General features: G+C 55.5%; 1 protein-coding gene across 3 annotated transcripts in view; it reads right to left on the reverse strand.

The window, feature by feature from the left end:
* ZNF710 (zinc finger protein 710) overlaps window positions 1-12589 on the reverse strand; it is a 69073-nt gene that overhangs the window by 12813 nt on the left and 43671 nt on the right. The gene's annotated exons all lie outside the window — the stretch shown is intronic.

The following is a 12589-nucleotide window of genomic DNA, read 5'->3' on the forward strand; positions in this document are numbered from 1 at the left end:
CACCTGGAGCCCGTGCTCCGCAACAAGAAAAGCCACCACAATGAGAAGCCCGCGCACCGCAACAAAGAGTAGCCCCCGCTCGCCGCAACTAGAGAAAGCCTGCGCACAGCAACGAAGACCCAATGCAGCCAAAAAAAAAAAAAAGAGATTAGTGGGTTTAAAAAATATATATAGCTTGTGTCTGATTTGTACACTGGAATTCCATGTGAGATCTGATTTGAAAGAAGGGCTCCATGATGGCTACCAAGTTTGAGAAAACTGGCTGAAATGAATGCTAAAACTGGCTCCCAGGTTCACAGCTATGCTCTCTGATCCAACAGGTGTTTCTAAAAAAGCCGATGAGTCCACCTATCAGGGTCCAACCCCCGGTGCATCAGCTTCCTGCCTTCCTAGAGGCTCCAGGTGCACCAGTGCCCTCCGTGTAGCCCGGCCTTGGCACAGGGATTCTCCCACCCGGGTACCCTTTCCCCAACCCCGGTGAGCTGCCGGCTCCTCCCACCAGCGCCCCAGGCTTCCCTCAAATTCCCCCTGTTCCCGGGGCTTCCCAGCCCTCCCTGCCAGCCCGGATGTGGAAGGGCCTCCTCCCTGGCCTGGGATACTCATCAGATTGTACCCCGCCTCCGGCTCAGTGCCCGGCACAGCACATCAGAGGCACCCCATAAGGAAGGGGAAAGAAAGACAGGACTGGGGTGGCTCCTGCCTGCCTCGCCGGCTCTTCTCCCAGGGCCAGGGTCAGGTGCATGGCCGGCGGCAGCCCTTCCTCAGGAAACCGGCTCCCGGCCTGGTGTCTCCCTCCCCCCACAGGCCAGAGGAGCTTCCCCTTCCTGAAGCCGGCTAAAAATAAAATACCCCAGGGAGGAATTTAGCCTCCTTGAAACAGACACTAAAGATTAAACTATTAAGCTTAAACCAGGGCTCTCACGGAAGGGGTCAGATGGAAGGAAACCTCTGGGTCCACCTGGAACAGGCTGGGGGGCTAGCCCTGATTCAGAGCCCACCTCCCACCCCCTGCTGGAAAGAGCACCCAACTTGAGCTTGGCCTCAAGTCCCAGCTCTGTCGCGTACAAGTGACTAAGCAAAGTCACTTCAAAGTCACTTCTGCATCTCAGTTTCCCCGTCCAAAAATGGGGATGGAAACACCTACCCATGGGAGGGTAGTGAGAGCCCAGAGGTCAGAAGGTAGATGAAGGGGGTTAGTTAATTATAAAGCCCTCACCAAATGTAAAGAGTCACTATTATTTATCTGCCCAGATCTCTGGAAGCAGCCTTTTCTGATGAAAACCACAGAGCTAAGAGACTTCTCCATTCTGGGGCCCGAAATTCGAGCAAAGGTTTGGGTGATTCTGCGACAGCCTCTAGAGACTAAGAACTCATTCATTGATTAGTGCAGCAAATATTTGCTAAATCCCTGCTATGGGTCAGGCCCTGTGCTTGGAGATGAAAGGGAGATGAGGACACCCCTGGGGTGTCCAAAGATGACCGCTGTGCCCACCGCAGCCCCTGTGGGGGAGCATCTCTGCCTTGGATGGCAGTGGCCCATCTGTCACAGCGCCCAGCAGCACCCAGCAGCGGCCCTCGTGTCTGCTGTGGGTTTGAGAAAACAAGCAGCTCAGCACTTTGTCTAGACTTCCTCAAAGGCAGGGCCAGCGGAGGGGAGGGACTGACCCTCAACAGCGGAGCCTGTGCTAGGACTTGGCCCTGGATTCTAAGTTCAAATCTGGACTATATCCTTTTCTAGCTCAGGTATATCCTGTCACATCCTGAGCCTCAGTTTCCTCATCTCTGCGGAGGGGGATATGGTGCCTGAGTCCTGGGGTGCTGAGGAGATGAGATGAGGGATGCCAGTGGAAATGTTAGTTCCCTCACCTGTGCTTTTCTTCTGGCCCCAGTCCCTGGCACCACCCCTCTTCTGGCAGCTGAAGGGAACGGGAGCAAAGAAACCCATAACATCACTCTACTGGCAGATGAGTCGGCGAAAAAGTCAGCCAGTGTCTGTGGGAGCTGGAGCTGTGGTCTGCTGTGGTCCCCTACACAGAGCGTGATCATGTAACATTCCATCCCTGTTAGGAGGGACCGTCTAAGAGCGAAAGGGCCACTCCTAAGGCTCACACCAGGATGCCAGGGGCAAGCCGAACCTGCCCTTGGCCACCACGCGTCCCCCTCCTGCAGGGACAGGTGGGAGGTTTTACTTCGGGGCTGAGGACTGGAGCCTGTGCCCGGGTGTAAATGGGGACCTGCCCACAGTCCTTGCTCTCAAGGGGTTCGAGCCCACGTGCGGGGACGCAGAGGTGCCAACAACTAACCACAAAGGTGGTGACTGAGAGCTCACCAGGTCCCAGAAAAGCCATTTAATCCTAAGAACAACCCCATGGGGGCGGCGTGGGGGTGGAGGTAGTGAGCGCCACACTCCACAGCCCAGGAATCTGGGGCATAAGTATCAACAGCAAGCTCAAGAGAGCCCTGGCAGTGAGGGCAGAGCTGGGTCAGCACCTGGGCCCCGCCGCCCGTCCCCATCCAGGCTCCGCTGCATCGTCTGTGCAACCTGGGAGGTCACATCATGGCTCTGAGCCCAGCCTCCTCAGCTCCCACGTGCTGCCCTGCCCCCCTCAGGCTCCCAGGGGCCAGCAGCAAAGCACGGGCAGGCCCTGGGCGAACCGCAACGTGAAGCCTCAGACCTGTCCCTGTCTGGCTGGTCCAAGGCTCCGGCCGGACTGGGGAACCGGGGTCCCCCTCGAGAGCAGCCACAGCCCTTCCTTGGGTCTCCGCTCAGAAAGCACTTTTTCCTGGGAGCCTCCATCAACCCATCTGCCCATCTGGCGCGTCAGGCCCCTGCTTTCTTTTACTGGATGGATACTTGCCTGACCAGACACATATCACCCTGTAAATACATGTTTAAGGGGCTTATGGGGCTCAGGGTTCACTGGGGCAGCCAGGCAGGCTGTGTGTGTGTGTGCTCATGTGTGTAGGAGGGGCTCTGTTTGTTGCGACAGATGAAAGAGGACAGAAGGAAGAACGAAGACAGAGGGAATCTAATTCACCTGCGTTTCACATATGTGTCAGCCCGCCTATCACACACAGGGCCGGGGAGTGGGAAACTGGTGGCTCTGCAGCCCTGGTGCCATTATTCCCCCTTCTCCTGGGCCATCTTTTTGGTCCCCGCAACCTTCCCGTTTTATGTCCTGGCACAGGCTGCCCAGGGCAGGATGAGAGCCCGCCAGGTGCGCCCCACCTGTGTGCCAGGGTGGGCCCCACACCTCAAGGCCCCTTTTGTCATCTGCCTGGGCCCCCCGTGGCACCTCCTTTCTCAGGGCAAGGCCTCTCTCTCACCTCTTGTGCCGCGGGTTCAGAACAAAAGCTCTCTACAGTGTCCAAGAGAAAGGGGAGCTCAGACCGCCCAGGGCTCTGCATAGCCTGGAGTATGAGATGAGGGGCCATCAGAGCTGACGCAGCTCGGCCTCCTACCAGGACACCCTCAGTCCCCAGGGTGGAGAGAAAGGAAATGGCAAAGGCAAGGAAATAGAGGAAATGGAATCACTGCCTGATTGTAGCATAAAGACTTGCACTGGGAGTAGGGGGAAGGGAGGCCATAGCAGAAAGAGAGAGAGAGAGAGAGGGAGAGAGGGAGAGAGGGAGAGAGAAGGGCTGTGGAGGCCAAGAAACAAAAGCAGGGAAGGGGGAGGGGAAGGAGTAGAGTGGAGAGAGGGGAGGGGACTGTGTCGGTGACACCAGAAGCCCAGGGCTGCCCTGTTTCCCAGGGCTTAGCATCACCCCCTCCCAGGCCTGAGCGCCAGGCCAGCCCTGGGGAGTGACCCAAGTCTCATCCCCTGAGGCCCAGCAGGAGGTCTCCCCAACCCAGGCAGGGACCCAGGTCCTCCAGACCTCTCACTGTTGCTTCATCTATTGCTGTACTATGGTTCCTGTAAACACTGACACAAGCTTGTCAAATGAATTAATGAGTGACTTGCTGTGTGACCCTGGACAAGTCACCTGACCCTTCAGGGTCTTGGTTTCTTCATCTGTAAGATGGGCACAAGAGGCTTCTTGGAACCTTGAGGGCAGGTTAATCCATTGGCTTACCTGCCTGTCCTCCAGGGTCCCCTCCCCAAGACGAGACCTTTTCTCAGCCACACTGCTTTAAAAGATCCTTTCCTCTCACTGAGACCCCCTTCAAGCACCAGGGGAGGGTCAGGGAGCTCAGAGTGGCTCTGGAACACAGAGAGTGGGGCAGAGCACTTGAGGTCTGGTCTGGCCTGGGGCTGGCGGGACAGGAGCCATTTGGAAGGAAGAACCGATAGGACCTGGTGACCACCTGGCTATTCTTTGCCTCATGCTCACCACCAGGACATCTCAAACGTAAGACACAGGAATGCTCTGGGGCTTCTGTGAGCCCAGACTTGGGATGTCACCAAGCACCCTGATGACTATTTTTGAGGGCCTAGCAAGTGCCAGGGCCTGCTCCCTGACACAGGCCCCGCAGTGCCCTGGGCTTCTGCTGGGGGAAAGGTTCGCTTCTTGGCTTTGAATCACCAGGCGACTCTGAGGCTGTGGTCTCCAGTCCTGCCACTGAATCACTGACTCAACACACCTGCCAGGTGCTGGGTGCCATTCTTGGTCGTGGGGATACAGTAGGCAGCACGATAAGCTCCCATCCTCAGGGAGCTGCTCTGAGCGAGCTCAGTCTAAAACCTGAAGCGCCAGGATCTTTGGGAGGTAGGAGGTGCAGCGCTGGGGTCGGGTGGGGACAGGGCCCAGCAGAGCAGCCCCTGGGTCCTGAAAAGCTGAACCCGGAGTGGGACGGAACAGGTAGCTGTGCCCGGGGAGGGGAAAAGGAAGTCCAGGTATGCACACAGCCGTAAAAAAAAAACACAAAACGAAACAAAACAAAAAACCCCCAAAAAACAAACAAAAAAAACCACTCACGGGACTTCAACTTATAGCAAAACCACCCTCTTTGTTTCCTCTCATGTCCCCCTGATGGTAGACTTAAGGGTAAACTCTGCTCACATCCCATGAAAGGAAGAGGAAGCGAAAGCAAAAGCTGGAGGTTTGTGCAAACCTCAGAGCTCCTTGCACAGTCTCACTTCTGTCCAGCCCACAAGGCCTCACTCGACTCAGCAGCTCCGGGCCCAGCGCTGACGAGGCAGCTGGGCTGGGGGTGGGGTGGTCAAGGGGGAAGTGTATGAGTCTCCTCCTTATAGGGACCTCTCTCTGCCTCAGCTTCCCCTTTTCTCTGTGGACAGATTTGCTAAGCCCTGCCTCCAGAGGCCAGAGTGGCTGGGCCACCAACCCACAAACCACAGGAGGACCTGACGTCCGCCATGTATGGCTACTTCCTTTTCCAGATAAGGAAACTGAGGCTCAAGGAGGGGAAGGGACTGGTCCAAGGCTGCACAGTGAAATGCTGGTGAAGCAGGTCTCTGGCCCGGAAGCCCACCCTCAGCCACATGGCCTATAGGATGAAGTTCCCATGCCTTAGCTGACGGCCCAAGGCTGTCCCCAGCCAAGCTCTACCCTCCTTTAACCCTTCCTGTCCCTCTGCATCACACACACACACACACAAACACAGACATACATGGAGCTGTTTCCTACCTCTGGGCCTTTGCACAGCCTGACTCCCCTGCCAGGACTTGCCCTTCCCTTGCACTGGGTGAATATCCCTTCACCTTTTCGGAGGCAGTGCCTGCACTGACCGGGAGATATTCCTTAGCCAGGGGCAGGGCGAGGGCCTCTTCCACAGCCTGAGAACATCAGGTTAATTTTACATGTGGCTAGGCTGGGTGCCCAGTTGTTTGGCCAAACACTAATCTCTTGATAGATGTTGCTGTGAGCCACAGAGCAACACATCTACAATCTGTTGACTTTAGCAGATTACCCTCCTTAATGTGGGCAGGTCTTATCTAATCAGTTGAAGTTTTCAGAGAAAAACGGAAGTTTCCCAGAGAAGAAGGAATTCTGCTTCGAGACTGTTATCACAGAAATCCTGCCTGGGTCTCCAGCCTGCCAGCCTGCCCTGCAGATTTTGGACTTGCCAGCCTCCACAATCGTGTGAGCCAATTCCTTAAAATAAATCTCTCTCTCTGTGTGTATATCCTGCTGGTTCTGTTTCTCTAGAGAACGCTGATAAAATCATGTTGATTCATAGTTGTATCTGTTTATGGGCCATCTCCCCCACCAGACATCCACCCCAGAGGATGGTGACTGCAGGGGGGGCAGAGAGGGCCCAGCAGGGGAGTGTCCGGAGAGAAAGATGCCAGGGCAGGGAAAGGGGAAGGGAGGAAGCCTAGTCGTCGAGGACCCGGAACGAGTGAATGAATGAATGAGACTGAGGGGAAATCCTTGCCTCCTTGCTGAAGAGTTCTACAAATGCTGGGCTCTTCCCCACCCCCTGACCCATCTCACCTCCAGGACAGTCCCGCCTCCTCCCTGGGGTGGCCTCCAGGCTGCACAGAGAAGGCCCAGGAGCCCTGAGCTCCCTCCAGCCCTATGACAGCGAGGACTGTTCTGAAAGCGCTTCCCCTCCTGGTCTCCCAGGCCTGGGGCACCGAGACCCATCCTGGGAGCCACACTTCTGCCTCTACAAGCTGAGATGAGTTGGGCTGAGGCGGTCCTGGCTGCCACAGAGCGGCCACTGTGTGAGGGCCCCTCCTCCAGGGAGGTCACAGGGACCCCTAAACCCTAGGAAAGGAGGGATGGAGTCCCCATGGCGAGAGGCACAATCTTGGGCCCACTGTATTCATGAAACCTCTCAATTCAAACTCTTCCAAGGGCAGAGACACTGGCTCCACAGGGTCCGACTGGCATTGTTTGATGAGAGCACCAGTGCCCGGGCCTCACCCCAGGCCAGTTAAACCAGAATCTCTGGCTCTGAAGCCTGGACATCGTATTCCCCGCAAACTCCCCAATTTATTCTTTTTTTTTTTTTTTTTTTTTAAAGGATTTTCTTATTTATTTATTTATTTATTTATTTATTTTTGGCTGTGTTGGGTCTTCGGTTCGTGCGAGGGCTTTCTCCAGTTGCGGCAAGCGGGGGCCACTCTTCATCGCGGTGCGGGGACCGCTCTTCATCGCGGTGCGCGGGCCTCTCTCTATCGCGGCCCCTCCCGTCGCGGGGCACAGGCTCCAGACGCGCAGGCTCAGCAATTGTGGCCCACGGGCCCAGCCGCTCCGCGGCATGTGGGATCCTCCCAGACCAGGGCTCGAACCCGCGTCCCCTGCACTAGCAGGCAGACTCTCAACCACTGCGCCACCAGGGAAGCCCTCCCCAATTTATTCTGATTCTCGAAATTAATTGGTAAGAGCTGACAAGCACTCTCACGTGACCTGGCCTTGAAGGAGAATGAAGAGCGCCCTCCCCCTTAAGTTGTGACACCTACACCCGATGGGCCCTCTCCTCCCTCTCCCCGTAGGGGTCCCAGGCCCAGCCCAGGGCCCCCATGCAGCAGACCCGCTCCCACCCCCTACACGCGCCCCCCCCCCCCCCCCGCCCGACCACAGGCGGTTCATACAGGAGCTGAGACCAACAGCCAGGCCGCTGGCCTGCTCCTCCTCACGCCCCAGAGGGACGTAGGCCAAGCAGGTTCCTCTCTTGGAAACGCGGCTGCGCACCAAGCCTTACACTCTCCACCAAAGACCACATGAAGGCATGCCGTGAGGTGGAGTCGGGACCAGGGGGCAGAGACCCTAAGCAAGCCGGGCCGAGGAGGAGGGAGCAAGTGCGTCCAGAGAAGCAAGCCTGTGGGCTCCTGGGGAGCCCTGGTCCCTGGATGGGGCCAGCCCCTGCTGCTGGCCTGGGGAACCCTCGCTGACCCCTGTGTCCTGAGGAAAACTGGGTGGGTCCCTGATCTGTGTAGAAATGAGCCCAAACTAGCAGGGCATCTGCCACACTGACTGCTGGGGGCAAATGCTGAGCTGCCCGCAGAGCCGCACACGGAGCACATGTCCGCTTCCCGTGGATGCGGGTAAAGGAGTGATGTGATGCCTCTGATTTGAAGTCACCAGGTACCCAGAAGCCGTGGGCCCTGGGTTCTCCTGCCTGACCCCTCACTTGCCACAAAGGAGGAAAGCTGGGCTCTCCCACAGCAGGACAGTGGCCTCACTGAAGGCCCTTTGCCCAGGCCACTTTGGCTGTGTACCCTCGAGGCTAGTCTTAGAATTTTCATCAGCAGGGTTGGAAGGAACTTTAGGGACCCTCCTGTCCAATGCTGTCATTTTACAGATGTGGAAACTGAGGCCCCAAGGCTCCCACCCCACAATGGGGACCAAACTGAGAACTCTTGATTCCCGGTGCATTTCCACCCATCCATCCATCCATCCATCCACATCAAACATGGCAGCCACCCCACACACTTGGGCTCCCCTACCAGGCTGTTGGCCTACATCAAGTCCAGACACATTACCAAAGACCTGTAAGAACTTGCTTGATTGGCCCTTGCTTATGTGGCAACTTCACAGCACTTTGCTTGTCCCCTTACTCATCACCCTCCAGCCACATGGGCTTTCCTCATTTTCTATAACAGACTTTCCTGCATGAGGCCTTTTCACATGCTGTTCCCCGTGCCTAGAATGCTCTTCCTTGTCCCTCATCCTTCAGCTTTCAATCAGGCATCACTTGCTCAGGAACCTTCCCTGACGCCCCTCTCCCCAACCAGGTCTGGTCCCCCAAGTTCTAAGCAATTATAAGGTTAATACTTTTCCTTCCTGGGCTTTATCACAATTTCTAACGACAGATTTAATTGTGTAAGTACTCGCTCAATGTCTGGTGTCCCCGTTAGATCACAGACTCTACAAGAGGGCAGAGAACTCGGCCGTGGGCTCACAGTGCATTCCTAGCAGAGTGCACGTACAGAATGAATTGTTGCCCTTTTGAGAACATCCATATTCAAGTGCAAAGAAAAAAGAGGCCCCTTGCCGAGCCCCAGGTGGAAACCCCCAAGTCTGTACTTCCTTTCCCTGAACTTCAGGATTAGTCCCTGTTCCCAGGGGAAGGGACAGCAGGTCTCATGTTTCTGGAAGGCTCTGTGTCTTTCCTCCAATTCCAGAAGCAAAAAGCACATCCTTCAAACAAGTACACTCTGCTGGACCCAAAGATCACCAGCTTAATGTAACAGGGAAAAACAAATAAAACTTGGCCTCACAAGTTCACGGACAAAGATAAGAACCACAAATGAAGGAACAACGGGAGCATTTATTGGGCTTGAACTTTGTCAGGCCCACGTGCAGTTTCTAGGCTTCTAGGCAGCCCTCTGGGGATGGGAGTACCATTTCCGTTTTACGGTTGTGGAAACTGAGGCTTAAAGAGTGGTAGTCCCTGACAGGTAGGGTAGAGAAGACCCCAGCTGGGTCAGCCCCTGGGGGCCCAGGCCCAGCTCTCTCCACCCTACCACTTTTGGGCGAGGATGAGTTTTCTGGGTCGGGTCTTATTCCCTTGCCAACCTCAGTTTCTCCACACCGGGGCCTGATTCAGACCTGGGAGCCCCTCATGTCTTCCCTTCCTCCATCCTGAGCCTTGTCTCAGGCCCCGCCCGCACTGAGCTCTCAGCCCTCTCCATCCTGTCTTCCTCTCCCTCCTTCTGTTTCCGTGGCAACCCCATCCTCCGCTCTGCCACTCGGTCCTGCATTCCCATCTCTTTCTTTCCTCTTTCATCTCTCCCCTCATCGCAGTGTATAGTCCAAATCCCTCCCTGTCCTTTGCTTCTGGTCTCTAGTCCCTTTTACTCGCCTTTTATCTCTTTCAATGTTCTCTTGTCATCTCAGGGCGACATTTATTTATCTCTTTGCTTAAAAAAAAAAAAAAAAGAAAGAAAGAAAGGAGAAAAAAAGAAACCCCATTTCATCAGCCCCAGCCTTCTTTCTCTTGGGTTCTCTCCAAGGGCTAGACTCAGACAGATCCCAGAATGGACCCCCTGCCTTGCCACCATGCAGGCCCTCTACCGACCTCACTTACCGCAGGGAGGAAGGAAACACACAGGTGGGAGGTGTCCAGGGGGCGAGGGCTCACTGGGGGAAGGTACCCTAAGGGGCTTGGCCCTGCTTCTCTGAGGCCAGGTTAGGGGAGGTGCAAGAGGTCCCCTCAGGAGAGAACAAGGCTGGACCTAGACCCAGGGCTGAGTGGGGGCCCAGCATCCCTCTGCAGGAATTCACTGCAGTTCAGGGAAAGTCCACGCATACACTGCCCCATGCCCCATACCTCCTCCAGGCTCCACCCTGACTTGTGTGAATGCATGAATGGGACACAGGGCCTGGCCCAAGGCTGGGGCACATAGCATTGCTCAAGGTACCCAGCTCCCCTCACTCCAAACAGGATAGTGAGATTCACACCCATTCTTCAAAATTCACCCTTTCGCTGTGATCCTAAACAGCCTCTGAGAAAAGGAAGCACCCACTTGTGGGCTCTCCTACCCATGTCTCTGTCTCCACTGTTTAAGGCAGGAGGAAGGGTTGTCAGTTTTTTCTAACTTCTTTTTAGCCATCGTTAACCGAGCTTATACTACCGAACAGGCACACGATCCAGGCCATCCCAGGGAGATGAGCATTTTAATTTTCATTTTACAGATGAGCAAACTGGGGCTTGGAAAAGCGGTTACTTGTCCAAGTCACAGAGCCAATAGGAGGTAAAGGTGGGATCTGAGCAGGTTAAAATCATGCTCTTCCCCTTTTTCTTTCCTTCGCCCTGTGTTCCCCGGAAGGGAGGGTCACGCCAATCCCGAGCCCAGCCTCCCCAGCCCCTGCCTTCTACATTTCTGTGTTTAATCTGGAGTGATCAGAAGTGACAAGAGAAACAGATTTACCACAGAAAACAAAGCAAGCCGATTGTGGCTGGGGCCCCAGTGTCTCAAAGTGACAGAGAGAACACAGGGGCTGGTGGAAAATGGTATCAAGTCCCCTGGGAAACCAAAACCACATGGAGAAGAAAGGGGCCCTGGACCTTCGGGAGCCCCACAGGCAGTGTGAGCGTCTGCTGGAGCTGTTATGTGTTGTGGACCAGGGGGGAAGTATCAGTGGCAGCTAAGTCCTGGGACTCAAAGGCCCCCCTGGCGTAGCCCCGGCCAGCCCCGTCAGGGGCGGCTGGCAAGGCCCGGCCCCAGGACGCAGCAAAGCCCAGGAACCCAGGCCTGCCGAGCCCAGGGAGGTGTCAATGACACGACAGCTCTGCTTCTCCCCTGAAAGGCTGGCTTAGCACCTCAGCAACTCTGGGAGCAGGGTCTGAGGAGGAAGAGGTGGGAAGCAACAGAGGGGGAGGGGGAACAGGGAAGGACAGCCCCTCACTCCACAAACGAACAGAGCGGAAAGGAACCCGGCTCTCGGTCTGGCAGGCCTGGCCGGCCTCCCCATCTCCGCCACATGTGAGCTGGGCGGCCTTGGGCAAGTTCCTCAAGCTCCCTGGGACTTGGTTTCCTTGCTGTTAAGATGGGGACAGTGATATGAAAAGGATCCATCACACACTGAGCCCTTCCTTCTGGCCAGGCTTGTGCCTGATGAAATCACGTACAGGAAGCATGACATCTTGATAACAAACCCACTTTACAGAGGAGGAAACCAAGGCATAGAGGAGTTGAGTGACTCATCCAAGGTCACCAGATACACGAGAGGAGTAAGTGGAGTTTGGGTTTCATTCTTGGGTCAACTTAAGTGCTCTTTAAGGTAAAGGAAATAGGGAAATACAGGTATCCATGGGGAATAGCTTCCAGGACCCCGGTGGATACTAAAATCTGCAAATGTTCAAGTCCCGTATATAAACTGGTGTAGTACAGTCAGCCCGACTGCGACGAGTTTGATAACAAGGCTGGTGCATAGTAAGGACTCAATTGCTGGGAGCTGTTGCTATTGTTATCATTCCGTTCATCATCCACTCCCCGGGCCAGGCTGGTGCTGGCTGCAGGAGGGACACAAAGATCCCTGCTCTCAGGGACCTCACATTTTGGTTAGAGAGACAAGACTAAGAACCACGAAACAGGACAGCAAGGTATCAGAGAAGAAATAAGCACAAAATGCATGGGGTACCACAAAAGGACAGAGTAACCGCTTTTTTTTTTTTTTAATTTAAGGGGTCAGGGACATTCTTGCATGTCAACCAGCACTTTGGGAGTCAACAGAGACTCAGAGCATGGGCTGCGGGGGTCCAGCCCCACCCCCTTACACACTGGTTTGGGTGAGCCTCGGTCCCCTCATCTGTAACACCGAATGATGGTCCCACTTCCCAGAGCTGAGCCCGTTAGCCCAATGAGCACGATCTGTGGTACGCAGTACACAAAGGTTGTGCGGAGGGGATGGGGAAGCCTAGAGACGGGAGAACCTGGCTGGGAAGCCCCCTCCCCCATCTGATGCAGCCAGAGATGAAGGGAAGGTAAAAATGCAGAAGAGCAGTGGGCCGAGAACAGCCGAGGAGTGTGGCCTGGCCTCTCCTCTCTCACAGCAGCCAGCGTGATTCATCCCCGGCCTCCATCCCAGCAGCGTCCCTGGCAGCGTCTGCCTCCTGAAGCTGATGCTGTAATCAACATTTATTTTGCAGTCACCCACACACCCAAGTCGAGTACGGATTTATGCCAGGAGAGGAGTAAAGAATGCCTCTCTCATTCACGTAATGCCTCCA

Source organism: Balaenoptera acutorostrata, chromosome 3, assembly GCF_949987535.1.
Source record: "Balaenoptera acutorostrata chromosome 3, mBalAcu1.1, whole genome shotgun sequence".
Taxonomy (NCBI): domain Eukaryota; kingdom Metazoa; phylum Chordata; class Mammalia; order Artiodactyla; family Balaenopteridae; genus Balaenoptera; species Balaenoptera acutorostrata.